The sequence below is a fragment of the Macrobrachium rosenbergii genome, chromosome 51 (assembly GCF_040412425.1).
Source record: "Macrobrachium rosenbergii isolate ZJJX-2024 chromosome 51, ASM4041242v1, whole genome shotgun sequence".
Lineage (NCBI taxonomy): Eukaryota > Metazoa > Arthropoda > Malacostraca > Decapoda > Palaemonidae > Macrobrachium > Macrobrachium rosenbergii.
In genome coordinates this window covers 56,766,107-56,783,327 of record NC_089791.1, presented here as the reverse complement: position 1 = coordinate 56,783,327, position 17,221 = coordinate 56,766,107, and positions in this window count along the sequence as shown.

The window sequence follows — 17,221 nt, the reverse complement described above, 5'->3', positions numbered from 1 at the left end:
GGTTGGTCAAGGAGCCTGGTTTAGATTAAGCCCATTGAGTGGCCTTTGACCTTGTAAATTCCCTGCGCCGACCACGTTTGGCAGCGATGGTCAATACTGATGCCACATGTCGTTGTTTTTAAGAATAAAATTATGTTTCCAGTGAAAATATCCCAAGTCAAACATATTTATAATGGCAATTTCAAACACATTGCTATACACCAGAAAACTTTCACTTGAGTAGGCTGTGCTAAGCCGTACTTTTATCATAACAATGAGACGTTTGTCAGCGCGGGAATTCCTTGTTCGCCCCACCCTAGCGATCTGAGAGGGTTCGAGAAACTATTACCTCCTTAATATCAGTACAATAATCTTTAACCGTTTGTGATCCTAAGATTCTGTCTGTCCGTCGGTCTCTCTCTCTCTCTCTCTCTCTCTCTCTCTCTCTCTCTCTCTCTCTCTCTATATATCTCTATATATATATATATATATATATATATATATATATATATATATATATATATATATATATTATATATATATGTGTGTGTGTCTTTCTCTAGCTGTCATATCTAGTCCCAAAATTACCCTTCATTCTCTGTACGATTTCGTGTTTCTTATATGATATGGTAATTATCACGCTGAAATTCAGCAAGTAATCTGTTTTGAAAATGAGTAAAATTTTATGTATTAATAACAGTGGAAGAAATATTAAAACATAAGAAACAGGATCAAGAATTCTGATATACAAAATATATTGTACAATGCTCCACATAAGCAGTACACATAAAGATGCTTTGTCCGTCATCAGACGACTTCAATTCGATTTCAGAGGAGTCTATAAGATGCTCTGTTGAAATGGCAGCTCCGGTATCTCATGCTTGAAGTCTTCGTGCTCACCTTATCGTATTAACTCAATTTTCTGAAGTAACACTACTTGAAGCCTCTTGCAGTAAGAGTTTCAAATCTTTCAATCTTACACGTGCCCCCAAATCATCTCTCCCTCTCTCAGACTCTGTCTCGGCAAAGTTTTTCATTTTGTGCAAGGCATGGTAAATAATATAAGAAATCAGGCAGCGTCTTTATTTAGAAAATAGCAAAAGCTCTGCATGAGAAACAATGAAACAAATATTAAAGATTATAAATAAACTAAGAATATTGATAAACAGTTTATGTTGTGTTATGCTTTACTTGTACAGTACGCACAAAGATATTCTATTCTTCATGAGAAGATCTCAGTTCCATAATAAAGGCTTTTAGGAGACATTCTATTTTGCTGACAGCTTCAGTATCCTCTTTTGTAGTCTTTCCGCTTGCCTAATAACGTTAACCCAGTTTTCTGAAGTTGCAATACCTAAAGCCTCTTGGACTAAGGGTTTCAGATTTTTAATCCTAAAATCATTTTTGGCCACAATTTTTTTCTCTTGCCTCCAAATCAACTCGATTGCGTGGCAATGATGTGGACCTAATTTCATCACCTTATGGCCTTTTGCGAGGGCAGTGTTACCTATTAACTAGTTTTTGACATGTCCAGCAGATAGAGAATTCGCTAGTGTTAGTGATTTAGTTTTGGTCAAGTATTTGTATGATTTTCTCCTTTTTACAGGCCATTATTTGACTGTTGCTTTTTCTCCTCAGCCAGGATTGGAGGTGTATCGATTCTTAGTGAATAATAAGAGGCCTTGTCCATTATGATTGCTGATGCAGGTGGAATACTGGAAAGTAATTGTAATTCGAACGGCCCTTGAAAAACCTGACTAGTCAGTTGTTTATGGTAGGCACTACCATATTTGGCTTCGAATATTAAACCACCAGTGGTACAAAACCTCCACTGCTGCCTGCATGAAAAACAGTAAATCTGTTTCCCTTGCTAGCTGGAAGAGTCACACCTGTCGCCTTTTCCCTCCATTTTCAGAAAACATTTTCCGACAGCCGAATTTTGATGTATCCACGTTTTATCTTGATTAGATGATAGACTTTTCTTTTTCATTCCAGTTAAAATTATTGTTCTTGCTGATGACACTTCACTCCTCTCTAATAAGAAGTTTGTACCGTTTGCTTTCCGTATTTAAACCAGTTTATTGTAGAATCTTCCAGAGCGATTTCTTGTATCCCTTCAACGCAATCTCTTCTCCAGTTTCTTCCAGTATTCTTTCAGCTGTGGGGATTTCACTTCTTGCAAAACATGTCAACAGGGCTCACCGTGGAAACAACTTGCCTAAACCGTCGAGAGCAGCTACACTCGCTCTTTCCTGATACGTCGTTCGGGTTTTCCCAGTTCTCCTCCATGTTTCTTCCTCCTTAAACCTGACTTGTGTGCTCTCAGGAATCTAGTGGCTTCGGACATACGTACACATGCCCTGAAAACGACAGGTAAAAGAACATTGGCCAACATCGACTCTATGAAATGCAAGTAGACGTTATGTGCAAGAACCCTGGCATAGAGAGGGAGGACACTTTCGCTCAGACGTTTCCACTTTTTAAGTATTGCAGTCATTGACTTATTGATGACAACAGACAGTAAATGCCATATCTATATTCAGCTTTTTTACGTATACTGTTAATTATAGATTTCAGCGATGTACGCTGGACTCTATTTTAAGCTGATTAACTTACTTATGCCGGGATACAAGTAAGGTATCTCTACAAGCAATCAACCAGAGAGCATAAGTAAAATCTAATGATTTTATTTGACTCCATTAATCATTTCTCATAAATCACGAATAAAGGCTTAAAAAATGAATGTGCAACTCTTATGTATTAAAAAAATTGGAACAATAAATAAACAAATAAACAAGCAATGAGGTTTGTAGGTGCTGGGCGACGAGGTAAGGGTTTGGAAAGCGATAAGAGTGAATCCTAAACAGAGTGACCTTTAATGGGCGTAGGGTGATCGAGATTGATGACGATGCATTTTCCCCACAACTCTCCCTTCGCCTTTACGTCGCGGGTTGGTTTGACTCGAGAACCTTATTAGGAGCCTGGAAAGCAAATCTCCGAGTTAGGAAGTGGGGTGGTTTTATAAATGTATATATACACACATATATAGTATATATATACATATACAGACACACACACACACATATATATATATATATATATATATATATATATATATATATATATATATATATATATATATATATATATATATATATATATATATATATATATATATATATATTAGAATGTCCGAAGATGCTTCTTGTGTACATGCTTAATTTAACAGTACCTTATCAAAACCCCGCAAGGCATTATTATTATTATTATTATTATTATTATTATTATTATTATTATTCATTCAGAAGATGAGCCCCGTTCATATGGAACAAGCCCACAAGGGCCACTGACTTGAAATTCCAGCTTTCTGAGAACATGGTGTTCGTTTGAAAGAAGTAACGGAAAGTAACAGGAAGTACAAAAAGAAAAGATCAGCTGTTAGAAAAGAAAAAATAAATTAACAAATTATTAAACGTCATCTACATCCGATATCCACAGAACAGTGTATGTAAATGCTGACTGGTTCTCTTTTTGCGAAGCGCATGATGAACGCAACGTTGCGCCATTCTCATAAGCTATATATAATATATATAATGTATATATTAACAATGCTAATATAAAAGCAAAAACGTTATTCTGGTGTCCTCCACTCTCTCTCTCTCTCTCTCTCTCTCTCTCTCTCTCTCTCTCTCTCTCTCTCTCTCTCCCCTCACCTATGTGATCTCATCAATGAGGAAACCTGACGAGCTAGGCAATTATGGGATGCCTGGCAGAGTTACCAGATTGCAAGGCTTAATGCAATGGAAAATACAGAGAGAGAGAGAACCATAAAAAGGATTTACTGCTGAAACATATATATATATATATATATATATATATATATATATATATATATATATATATATATATATATATGTATATATATATTCTATATATAATATATATATATATATATATATATATATATATATATATATATTATATATATATATATATATATATATATATATATATATATATATATATATATATATATATATATATATATATATATATATATATATATATATATATATATATATACATACAGTATATATATATGTATATACATATATATATATATATATATATAATTTATATATATACGGTATACACACATAGGCTACACTGCAGACTGCAGTAACTACAGGCCGATCTCTATTCTCCCGCTGCTCCCCAAAGTTGCTGAAAAACTTATTTTTAAGCCATTATATAAGTATGTGAAATCTAAAGGATTGTTAGTTGATAGTCAGTATGCATACAGGAAGCATTTAGGCACTTGTGATGCTCTTTTAGACTTGACATGCCGTTTGCAAGGGGACCTTGATAAGGGTTTTGAATGTAGAATAATTCAAGTAGATTTTAGTGAGTGTTCTTGATCCACTGTTATTTTTAGTTTACAAGTGATGGTTTTTAATAAATTACAAGGCACGCCGTTGGATTTGAGTTACGAAAATGCAATGAATTACTACCCTAATACTATTCTTCTTGTATTTTAATACATTTTTATCTATTTATCTATTTATTAACTTACTTTTTCTTTTTTTAATAAGTTGTATCTCTTCTTTATGTATTTCCCTTTACTTCCTCTTGTTTCTACCTAATGAACACCATATTCTTTGGAAGCTTGAATTTCAAGCCAGTGCCCTCTGTGGGCTTGTTCCATATGAATAGGTTTCATCTACTGAATAATATTATATATATATATATATTTAGAAAGAGAGAGAGAGAGCATTTATACTTAGGGTAGTACCTCCTTCCTTTTGCGAAAGACAATGGTTTTGTTTCTTATGTCAGGCAACTGAGTCTTACAGTTCTGTAAAGACCGGCTAAGCGCAGAGGAAAAGTGTGCATCTTCTATAAGACAGTCTTTTGTTTTTCTTTCTTATTTTCTTATCTTCGTTGGTTATATATCTGAGATGCAGGAATACTTTAATTTATGCTTTCGGTCTGGTTTATCCGTTTATAAGTCTCTTTGTTTAGCAAAATTACTTGCAATGGTATGTATCGATTTTTTTTTACCAACGTTGTTTCTCCTGGCTGGCAACGGGTGACCTGCATGCAAACCTGATATTCTTGTACCTCTTCTCTCTTTATTTTCTGCGATAATCTGCGGCATCGCCTTTATTTCCAAAATGGTACACTGTTACCAGGTCTGTTTTCAACTACTACTATAGCATGACCTTCCATGGCTGACATCACACCTGACAACTAAATGAGCTATTGTTGTTTTATGCATATGAGGAGTTGATTGCTACAATCACACGCAAGTACTGCCACTCCAAGGTAAAGAAAAATATGAGGAAAAGAGGGAGAGAGAGAGATGAGAAAACTTGAATAACCGGTTTTTTTCTTTATTTTTTTTGTACTAGGAGCTCCTATTACTCGGTGCGATAATCTTCAAAATTTCAAGACCCGAGTTTCCTGTATAAGAGTTTGTTGGAAATTATCATCTATTCTGTCGCTCCAGCTCTCTCTCTCTCTCTGGCTTGCTGTCTCCCTGGTCTCTCATTTCTTACCAATTCCCACCTAAAAACACTCATAGTATCACCGTGTTAGTTTCTGCAAACTGTGAGAGACCTTCTTGCAGGTCCGAAAACAGGTAGACATAATGTCATGTTACTCAGCAACAAATTTTTCTCTATTCAGTAATTTCGTATAGTTTACTGCACATGTTTAGAATTACACATTAAAGCTGTCTTTCCTGCATGTCATCATAAATTGCACTTTGTGACTATTTTAACTCACAGGTCCTGTATCATTTAATTGTTACTCGGAGTTCCTTTTTTTTTTTTTTTTTTTTTTGAGGGGTTGAATCGTGTTCATCTACCCATGTCCGCAAATGTCGCGAATAGGAAGGACCGCACGGATCCGATGCAGGTGGGTTATAGGCTAGAGCAGTCCAGTTTATGACGACTGGTGCACAGGTGGCGCATAAATCTGCTTTAATTGTGCAACATGGCGATTCAGTTTAACACAAGGATAGACTATTCCAACTCAAGGAAAATGGCGGCAGGCGTCGTAATGGATTCGCAGCACGTCTTAGAACTCGACGGAGAGAAAGAGGAAATCCTCTCAGGAGATGATAGCCACCTGCTCCTGTCATTTCGTCGTTTAGCTACTTGTTCGATGCTCTAGGGGCAAGCTTCAGACTCGCTCTACAGCATTTCATAGTAATACTTTAAGCTGCTTATTACTACGGTCAGACTTGCGACTGATTATTGCGGCGCCCGAGTGGAACTGCGCCAACAGTGACCTTGAAGTGTCTCGGGACTGATAAGAACGCCATTGTTTTGTGGATTCTTTCTCGTTTTTCTTTCGTCTTGCTTGCCTCTCTCCCTCTTGCTCTCGCTCACCTCATCCTGCTTCATGGGGGAAGCCGTGCTGATTGAAACAAAGTTTACTTACAAACAGACGTGTATATGTATTATAGATATATTATATCTAATATATATGCATTATATATGTATATATATATATATATATATATATATATATATATATATATATATATATATATATATATATATATACACACTTCTGGGGGAAAATTTTCCTTGAATGCAGATTTTGGTGAATCCAATGGCTTTTTGGTTATTGATCACCTTTTTACTAGTTTATCAATATTTCGTGAATCTTCTGTGTTCTTCCAAATTCAGCAACAGTTAAATGTAATAATGAGAAAAACCAAGTGATTTGGTTGGTATGGCAACAAACAAAAGAGAGACAGGGGTGCGTAGATGCGGGGGATGGGTAATCGCGGTGGGGGAGGGTGGGGGAGAAAATGCGTAATTGGCGGGAAGGTCTCTCCCACCTTGCAGACTCTGTACATCATGAAGCTCCGACATGAGAGACCATTCTAACAATGAGAACAACCTTTTTTGGGATGATGCATTTTCGCCCCCTCCCCCTCCCTTGACCCTCTTCTCCCGTAATCGGTATCTGTGCCTCCTGTTTCTGTTTTTGTTTGACGCCACATCATCTAAAGCACGTGGTTTTTCAATTGTTACATTTCACGTAGAAAATTTATTTCTTTGCAGTCTTTGTTGTCCTGTGTTACTTATGTATAGCTTTAGATCTATTAAAATTGTGTCTTATTGTATTTGAATGCTACATCTCCCTGCGCATCATGTAATAAAACAACAGAACACATTGCTCGGGCGTTACGGGCTGCTCTTCGAGCAAGAGCCCTTGCTTGCATAACGTCAGTTTAATTATAAACAACAACAACAGTTAAGGTATTATACTTTAAAGAAGTCAGGACGAGTGGCGGAACAGCCAGGGTGTTGAGTCCCAAGTAAATGGAACTAAGAATTAATCCTCGTTTCCTTATCCATCAACTGAACTTGGAAGAACGTGGAAGTCTCAGGAAGTTCTGCCAATCTGACAGAAAGTTGATCGGTAACCAAAAAGCCATTAAATTCAACGAAATCTACACACACTCATGTATATTTTATATATATATATATATATATATATATATATATATATATATATATATATATATATTTTTTTTTTTTTTTATGTACAAACATGACATTAACAACACACACACACATATACATATGTGTGTGTATTAAGATTTATTTTGTACGCATTATGTCAGCAATACATTATTCTCTGTAATAGTTTTTATCATCTGCTTATCTTATTTCAATATTTAGCGCTTGGACAAAATATGACATACGGGGGAATCATGTGCAAAAATTGAAAACTTTGTCTGTGAGTGATGCAGGTGATGAAACGCCCATTTTTTAGATGTTAGGTTTTACAATCAATATATGTGAAATAAAGATACATATTAAAGTCCTCATAAGTGTGGTGAACACGCACAGGGTGTAACTGATACTTGGAGGATCAAAGGTCAAAGGTATTTTATCCTTTTCATCCTCAATCTATTAGATATTTTCCTACTGCTACGTTTGCACTAAAATGTTCTTAAGGTTTAGAGTTCCATGATCAGGACTTTTCCTATGAAGCCTTATCAGCGCACAGTTAACTTTATCCGTTGAAGCGATTGCACCATTGCCTTGACGTTCACGGGAAAGAATGTTGCCTTGACTCCAGAGATGTATTTTCTCAACGCATTAACAGCAGCAAACCCTCTTTAGTTGTCCAGGTTATTGCTTTATTATTAGTGGCGTTACCAGAAAAAATATCGAGATATTGCAAATTCAATTCTTTATCCGTAATTACCTGGCTGTATAAACCGACTCCCTCACAAAATTTAATTAAGGGTTTAATATACCCCACCAACCTTTTCGGAGAATTTTATCGAAATTGTATGAGGTGTTATTAAGCAAGGAATTCCCGGAATGAATATCTTAGGATGGAATATTCCAAGGCTGGATCAAGGTGCAGGTTATTTTCAAAAACGTCTGCAGGTCGTCGCTGTGATATCCGCTATCCAAAAATATTCATTGTATCCTTTGATGGTGTGTTTGACTTAGTAACAATAATTTTGCGTGGCAGTAATCTTACTGGTTGATTATATTTCCACATCTCTTAGATCAGGGAAATAAGATATCGGTACTAGCATGAATTCTGGATTCATATGAAAACCTCTTCTTTTTAAACCCTCTGGTTTTGGGCTCCTGACCAACCCACTGAAAAAACTGCCGCGAAAAATTTAGTAGGAAGTTTTAGTATAAAATACTAATCCTTTTAGAACACATGAGAATATAAACTGGTCCACAGTCTGATGTGGATCGCCTTGAAATAAATATATTTTATTGTTTCGTCTATGCAATATTTTTTATCAAATTATGATCAGTTTGTTGAGTTATAAAATTTGGGATCTGTTCAACACCTAATATTACCTAGTGGTTCTTACCCCATGGCTAAGGTCTTCCAGTCAAAATTAATATCATCAACCCTTAAAGAATCCTTTTGTTCATTTGGCTAACGGAACCGCAAAAGAGACTGCAAAATGCCGACAATTTTAGTTTTCTATAAAAGAAAACTATTGTGCCGGCATTGTCTGTCCGTCCGCACTTTTTTCTGTCCGCACTTTTTCTGTCCGCCCTCAGATCTTAAAAAGACTACTGAGGCCAGAGGGCGGCAAATTGGCATGTTAATCATCCACCTGGCCGCGGCTCATGCAGCATTATACCGAGACCACCGAAAGATACATCTATTTTCGGTGGCCTTGATTATACGCTGTATCAGCAGCTGTACAGAAAACTCGATTGCACAGAAGAAACCTAGGCGCATTTTTTACTTGTTTCAATCGAAATCAAAGTCATCCCGAGGTAAATAGTCAATAGGTTAATTGATCTTCGGTCGACGACCACAAATATATTTTTCATGTATCCTGATGAGAAGACAACAGTACTATATATACCTTAGACTAGAACATAGCCACTTCCACAAGGAAAAAACGTCAGCACAGAATTCCTGGTTCCTTGGCGAACTTGATGTTCTTTAGAAGCAATATGGTTATTATTCAGCTGATTTGAGATGATGAGGGTTTGCAAGACGTATTTATGATGGGGACGCTCAGTGATACTTCAGATATAAATCTTTCAAAGAACGTTGTTTAGAATAATTCCTGTGTCTGAAAAGTCGAACTTAGTTTTGGTGGAACCATTTTGTCGTATTTTCTGATCTAGGAACGTGGATACCAGTTTGCATATTGAGGAAGTTTTTTTTGTCGTATCTGGTTAGTTGATATACGTAAGATGTCAGGTTGGAAGAAGCTGTCAACTGGTTTAATTGTCTAATTTTTAAGTTGGCTCAGTAACAAGAGTGTATCTTGTCCAAGGTATACTCACTTAATCCCTAAGTGAGATATCTGCTGGTGTTCTGCAAGACAGATGAATATTGCATGGCTGGCCATACTTACCGTTATGGACAATTTAGTCTCCAGTGACCATTTACCAAAACAGGAAAACTGACTCTATTAACCCGCTTCCTCTTCCTCACTATTACCTGTAGTTGAAGATCTGCTGCCTAAAAGAAAACAGTTATCTGGCAAAGAACAAGCTTATTTCATATGGGAGTGCTTCCTAGTGATATATATTTGCTACTTTAACCATTCATCGTACGAAAAATACACATTACAGTACCAATCTTTGTTTTCTGAGCGGACCATTTTATTCTGTTCCTGTCATATCGTTGGTGAAGCCTAACATGCATCCATGTCTTGTAACAGGGAGTGTCAGAATGTGGAGCGTTCACCTGTGATAGAACTGACTTAGCAAAATGCTTCATTTATGAATTATAGACCATGAACTTCTAACTGTGCCTTCGACTTAATACTCTCTCCCCCAAATACTTACAACGTGCTGGATTGAACTGTCGCAAGGTTACTGATTATAAAGTGTTAAAGCAAGCTTCCATGACATGCAATAACCCAGTGTTACAAAAAAAGAACAGAAGAATTACAGAAAAATAAAAATTAAAGCACCAACTGAATTAAGATGGCGCAATAAATAAGCAATAAAATTAATACATTAATTAAATGAGATTTTTTTTAAGCTTGAGGGTTTGGTTTCTTTTAGAAATCCACCTTTTTTTAAATTAAAATCTAATGATAGTTCTTTTACAGTTCTTTTTCTTAACATAAATGATCTAAGAGTGTTTAATTTTAGTTTTTTGGTTATTTTTAATCATAACTTTCGTAAATTACTGAACTGTCCTTTTATTTTTTGAGTATTTTTGCATACATAACCTGAAGGTGTTACGAAAGGACAGCAATTTCTGAAACATGTTAAATTTCCCTCTTTTTCTTCTCTTTGGACCTCTTATTTTTATTCTTATTTCTTTTTATTGGACACCTACCGGCACTTACCACTTATTTTGGCTGCATTACCGAGTTTTATGAGAATCTTTGGTCTTATTGTCTTCATGTCTTGATTTTTTTATTCTGTGGTGAATGTCGTTTATTTTAGTCTGGTTTTTGAGCTCGCTGGCAGTGTTTCTCTATACATTTTTTGCGTTTGTTCCTGTCTGGGAACTGCTAGATTTGGTTTATTTCTATAAAACAGTGGGATTAGCCATTAAAAGGTCATTAGTTTTTTTTTTTTTTAATCTGAAAGCCACCCGAACCTTGTTTAAAACATTAACTCGGCTATTTCGTTTTTCATCTCCTTATTCAAAAGAAGTTTGACCCGGAGGGAACCTATTTTGCGTGTCATGATGGACTCAGATCTACTCCTGACCATTGTGAGCCTTCTTTTCAGATACTCTGTATCCGTTGGAAACAGTGAAGGAGGAGGAGGAGGGAGAGGGAGACAGAATCATGGCAACTCTTGGGGAGGGTGTGCAAATAAAATGATGACGGGCGGGCAGAAGTAAGAGATTTCGTTCACATGTAGTGTATTGCTTCAGTGCGTTTAAAATTCCGGAACTGAGGGTAATTAACCACATAATCTTTGCTTTGCCTTGCGACTAGCAACTGTACTGTTTCATTTTGTTGCCAAGGTTTAAGATTTAACAGAAAAAGACAATTCTGTTTAACATCCTGTAGAAAAAGCAATTTACATATTCAGATAGTTTTATGCACCACCACAAAGAAAGTGAAACCTGGCTGGTGAAACGAATTTTGCTTTTAATTAAACTTTGGATTTCGCTTCCATGGTTCATGATAATGATAATGCTTAAAATTCCCAAGGTCAGCTTATGGCGTCGTCATTCCAAGGCCAGTCGTTAGGACACGCTTTACAGTATACTTGAATTCAACATTGATTTCAACATCTCAGCTTTAGCCGTAACGAAGAATTTTCCGCTTCATAATATATAATAGAAGTGTTAAGAGGTTTTTTCATGCACACGTATAAAAATTATATATATATATATATATATATATATATATATATATATATATATATATATATATATATATATATATATATATATATAGATATAGGCATACATACAAATATGTGTTACAATAAGACTCAGAAACCAGGGATTTCACGAAATCCCTGAAGTTTTCAGGAAATTCTTGAAATCACCAATTCACTTAGGAACATTTGATCCCCGTGGGGCTAGCACAAAACATGGCGAAACAGTGCTTCATCTACAATGTTTGGCCGTGTTTAATACTAGCCCCCAGGGCAGTGGTTCTTAACCAGGGGTGCGAAGCCGGCTCCTAAGAGGTGCGAGGATGCCTATGAATAATTAAAGCAAAATATATTTTTATATATGCATGTTATTTTTTCCTGCAAAAAATAAAATAAAATAAATAATAAATATAATAATAAGGATTATTATTATTATTATTATTATTATTATTATTATTATTATTATTATTATTATTATTATTATTATTTTTGCTACAGCAGTGCTCTGAGGTATAGATACACCTACACCTAATTTCCTAATGAATGAAGATAAAAAAAAAATGTATTTTAGCTTTTTTTTTATTTCAGCAATTCAGGGGGTGCGAGAACTGACTACTGATTTGGAAGGGGTGCATACAGTAAAATAGGTTAAGAACCACTGCTCTAAGGGATCAAATGTGGGACATTTGATTCCCTAGAGGCCAGTACTAAACACGGCAAAACACATTTTGATCCCGAGGGCTAGTACTAAACACGGCGAAACAGGGTAGATAAATCGCTGTTTCACCGTATTTAGTACTAGCCCCTCGGGGATCAAATGTTCCTAAATGAATGGGTGATTTCACGAATTCCTGAATATTTCAGGGATTTCGTGAAATCCCTCGTTTCACAGTCTTACTGTAACGTATATATATATATGTATATATATATATATATATATATATATATATATATATATATATATATATATATATATATATATATATATATATGCAGTTCCTCGTTGGACGAGTCGGTAGAGTTCTCGGCTAGCACTCTGCTAGGTCCGAGTTCGAGTCTCTGGCCGGCCAATGAAGAAGTAGAGGAATTTATTTCTGGTGATAGAAATTCATTTCTCGGTATAATGTGGTTCGGATTCCACAATAAGCTGTAGGTCCCGTTGCTAGGTAACCAATTGGTTCTTAGCCTCGTAAAATAAGTCTAATCCTTCGGGCCAGCCCTAGTAGAGCTGTTAATCAGCTCAGTGGTCTGGTTAAACTACGGTAATACGCACACACATGTATGTATGTATGTGTGTGTGTGTGTATAGAGAAGAATCCATAGTAATATGCTTGATTAGCAATACGAAATGTATTTGTAAAAATATATTTTGATTTAGATGTTCACCGGGATAATGTAAATAAGTCATTTAAATTTTCTGTTTTCGGGAAAAGTACTCACACAAATACTTACATGCACTTTTATTCATACCATGAGGAGAAACCAAAGTTTAATGTTTTACCCAATTTGTATTTCAGAGCGTTTCGACTTTCTGACCTTAGTTTCTAAGGCCAAAAGAATGCTTTAGCAGCCACGGAAACACCGATCAACTACTAATTTTAAACCCTTCCTCTTCCTAATACTTATGACTTGAGAAAAGTTTCAATTAATCTTGGAAAAGAGACATGGGAATAGTGTAGTTTTTCAACACCCTAATAACTTAGAAAGAAAATGAGCAAGAGCGGTTTTAAAAAGACTAAACATTGGTGTCAGAGTAAAAATTGTGATAAATGTTATATTGGAGGAAGAGGTCGTTCCCTGGACCAGTAGTGGAACAGATAAGCCATACAATCGTTCATTTGGTGATACAGGCATGAAATTTGGCAGAAATACTCATTGCGGGTAGACTTTAACAAAAGAGCGTTAGCCAGCTGAAATTCCCTTAGGTGGCCATTTTCCAAGATGGCTGCCATATGACGGTTATCGTGAAAAAATGCCAATATATTTTTTGTATAAATAGCCAAATTTCAATCATTATTGGGATAAATTAGGGAGTTCTTTGCCATAAAATTGCAGAGTTTACTTGGGAAAACAGTCCTTGCCATTCAGAAATCCAATTTGTCGGCCATTTTCCAAGATCGCCGCCAGTAAGCCTAGTATGCAAAATAATCTAACTTTCTTGGTATTTGTACATATTTGTCCATATACCTTGATTTCTATGAGTATTTATAGCCATTTGTTGATGTAAAAAGACAGGATTAGACTGTACTGCAATCTGTAGCTGCCCTTGTCATGCATCTCCAGGAGTCTAAAGCACTAATGTTCAACAAGGATAGAAAGAGAATAGACGCTAATACGCTCATGATCATAATTCTTTCAAGTTTGGACACAGTTAATAATGAGTTAGTATATTTTTAAATATATATAAGTGACAAATATACTAACTCATTATTAACTGTGTCCAAACTTCAGAATTATGATTATGAGCATATTAACATCTCTCTTTCTATCATTGTTGAACACCAGGGTTTTAGACCCCTGAAGATGCATGACAAAGGCAGCTACAGTACAGTCTAGCCCTGTCTTTTTACATGTGCACCTTCCACCACAGTCCGTCATGTATCCACATTAGTCAGTTCCTGGCAGTATTTAGGAATCGGTTCAAGTGTGGTCCACAGAATTCTCCAATTGTCATCCTCTTTCGTCCATCCCCACCCAGAAGGACATTGAGTTCCTTTTGGAGAGGACTGGGGTCTGGCATGATACATCATCAGTGGTTCTTGGTTCTGGATTCCTTTTGCGGAAGAAGGCCGTTGGGTTGTTCGTGAATGACTTAGGAAGATCAGGAACCTTTTTTGTTCGATTGTCTATAACATCAGGCAATGTGCGTACTTCCCCTTTTTCCTCTGGACTTGGATGCTGGAACAAGGAAATACTTGTACCATGGAAGGATGTACTGGCTGTTGCGGCTGTCTATGTTGTCTAAAGCAGAAGTTGTGACAAGTCTCTTTCTCAAAATAGCTGGACACACAACATCGTCTTCCACATATTGCATTACCACACTTTCACCTAACTGTCCTGATATTACCAACACTTTGTCATATGATATGCTAATTCCATTCTCATTAAGCTTGTCAATTAATTCTCTTTTTCTTGCTTTGGCAAACACTTTCATCCCGACTTATATGGGAAAAGGCGTTTCACGGTGTTTTGCATGCCTGCTGTTGATCCTTCAGTATACTTAGAGTGGCAGTTGTATTGTATGAGTTGTGCAGTAGCAACATCTGACAGTACAACACAATGGTTCAGATGGGACCTGATGTCAACATCATGCTCAATGCTGCAAACAAACTGTAGAAGTGCCTGTGGAACAGCTTCCTTTCCAAGACCTTCTTTGTAAATCTTGACTGAATTTTGTCCTATGAGCAAGCATTTCTCTTCGCATGATATCTGCAGCTTTAGCCAGATGAATAGCTTCACTGTACATGCTAGCATCAGACAGAATTGTGCCAATGTCTTTTCTGAATGCTAGAAGAATATCACGCCCTCTCCTGTGGGCCTCAAGCTCAGGGATCCTACAGAGTAACTGATCTTTTAACCTGGTGGTATTGGCGTCTGGAAAGTCTACACCTAGTTGTTGTAGCCGGCGCTTGTATAAGGAAGCTAGATCAGCAAGTCTGAGTATTACAGGTGATTTTTCTGTATTAGTAGCTTTGCTGTCAATGATGTATATAACAAGTTCAGAAAAAGCCACTGGATATAACTCTTTCCACTGATCATGGCGATTCTCCTCTTGCTTTATCGCATTAAGGTGTGCTCTCTGAGTTGTATGAGTCTACTAAGCATCGTGGGTGATACTTCAGTCTTTAAGCAACAACATCACCAGCACTTAACTTTGTAAGGAGCCTTTCATTCAGCTGCATTGTCATTGCTTGCCTTAAAATTGACATTTCATCCTCTTCTTCACATAAAAAGCATTATATCTTTGGAGAGTCTGAGGTTCTTGATCTCTTTCCACGGTTTTCTTCTGTGCCTGATGTACTGGGAGTCACTGTATCTTCCGTGTTCTTTTCGATTTGGTATTATTAAACAAAAGTCTGCAGCTGTTATGATATTTTGCTTTATTTCGTATCAGTGTAGTTTCTGTGCCTTCTCCATCATCTAACCGTCCTGGATCAAATGATATTGACACTGTAATGAGAGCATGAAACAGTGGTAAATTTTTTGCAAGATTAACATTTCCAGCAGAGTCCTGTTTCCTCTGAAATAAGCTAAGAGGTGAAATTAGTGTTTCTTCAATTTTGTCCTCTTGACAAAGACAACAATTGCGGCTTTCTAATTTCTTTGGGATACTAAACTTGTAGTTTAGCTGATATTGAACCCCATGCTGAGTTTCACAGCAGCGTCCATCACCAGTGTGCCCTGGGAATGAGTAACAGACACTATCTTGGCTCTACCTCCATAGTATAATTCTAGAGTTTTTCTTCTCATACATGAATAGTCTTTACTCTGATACTGAGTTTCATCTGCCCAAAACAGCTGGTTTTTTGGTGCCAAAACCTTCCGTTCGCCCACTGCTGTTTGTAGAATCCCCCCTGCCTCAGGAACAAAAGTGTTGACTTGACTGCAAGATCGGCTCTGTAGTTTGAAACCCTTTGGGACATTATATAGACAGAAAGAGCTTATCCTCTTTCCCTTCCCTTCATTAGTAGTCTTTTTTTAGTAGCAAAAGTTGGAAATAAATGGACAGAGATCGGTGTTTTTATGGTTTATAGCTATTTCTGGTGTGATGGTGGCCATCTTGAAAAAAATGGCGGCCATTTTGGAATTTTTGATGGCTAGTACTTTTTTTCTCAAAAAGTGACGAACAGAGTATATTTGTAACAAGAACAGAATTAACACTTTTTTGAAAGTGTACGTAACGTGCTCCAACAATCTTTATTCAGGAAACGGCGTATGAAGGTTCGCTCACGATAACACTTACATCCATTTTTCTCCCCTCTCTCTCTCTCTCACCGTGTATCGCCTCTCTCTCTCTCTCTCTCCGTGTATCGCCTCTCTCTCTCTCTCTCATCGTTTTCCGAAGTTCACCCACCCGAATCTCACTCATTCTCACCAAGCAATTGAATGGACTATTTAAAGAAACGCAATAGTTTCTACAAAAATAGGTTTATTATTCAAATAACCCAACAAGAAATGAATAAAACAAAGCAAAGATTAAAATGCATAATAAATGAAATATCGAGTCAGATAACTAAACTCTGAACTGCAAAACACTTCTAATTAAAGAAGTCTCACTATGGCTAATAGCCTGAAAATATCCAAACTCACACATACTCCCCAAATCAATAACTAAAGTCATGTAAAAAAAACAGTCTACCACATGTTATTCGAACCAGTCCACACTGTCCACAGACATCTGTCGGAAGAATTAAACA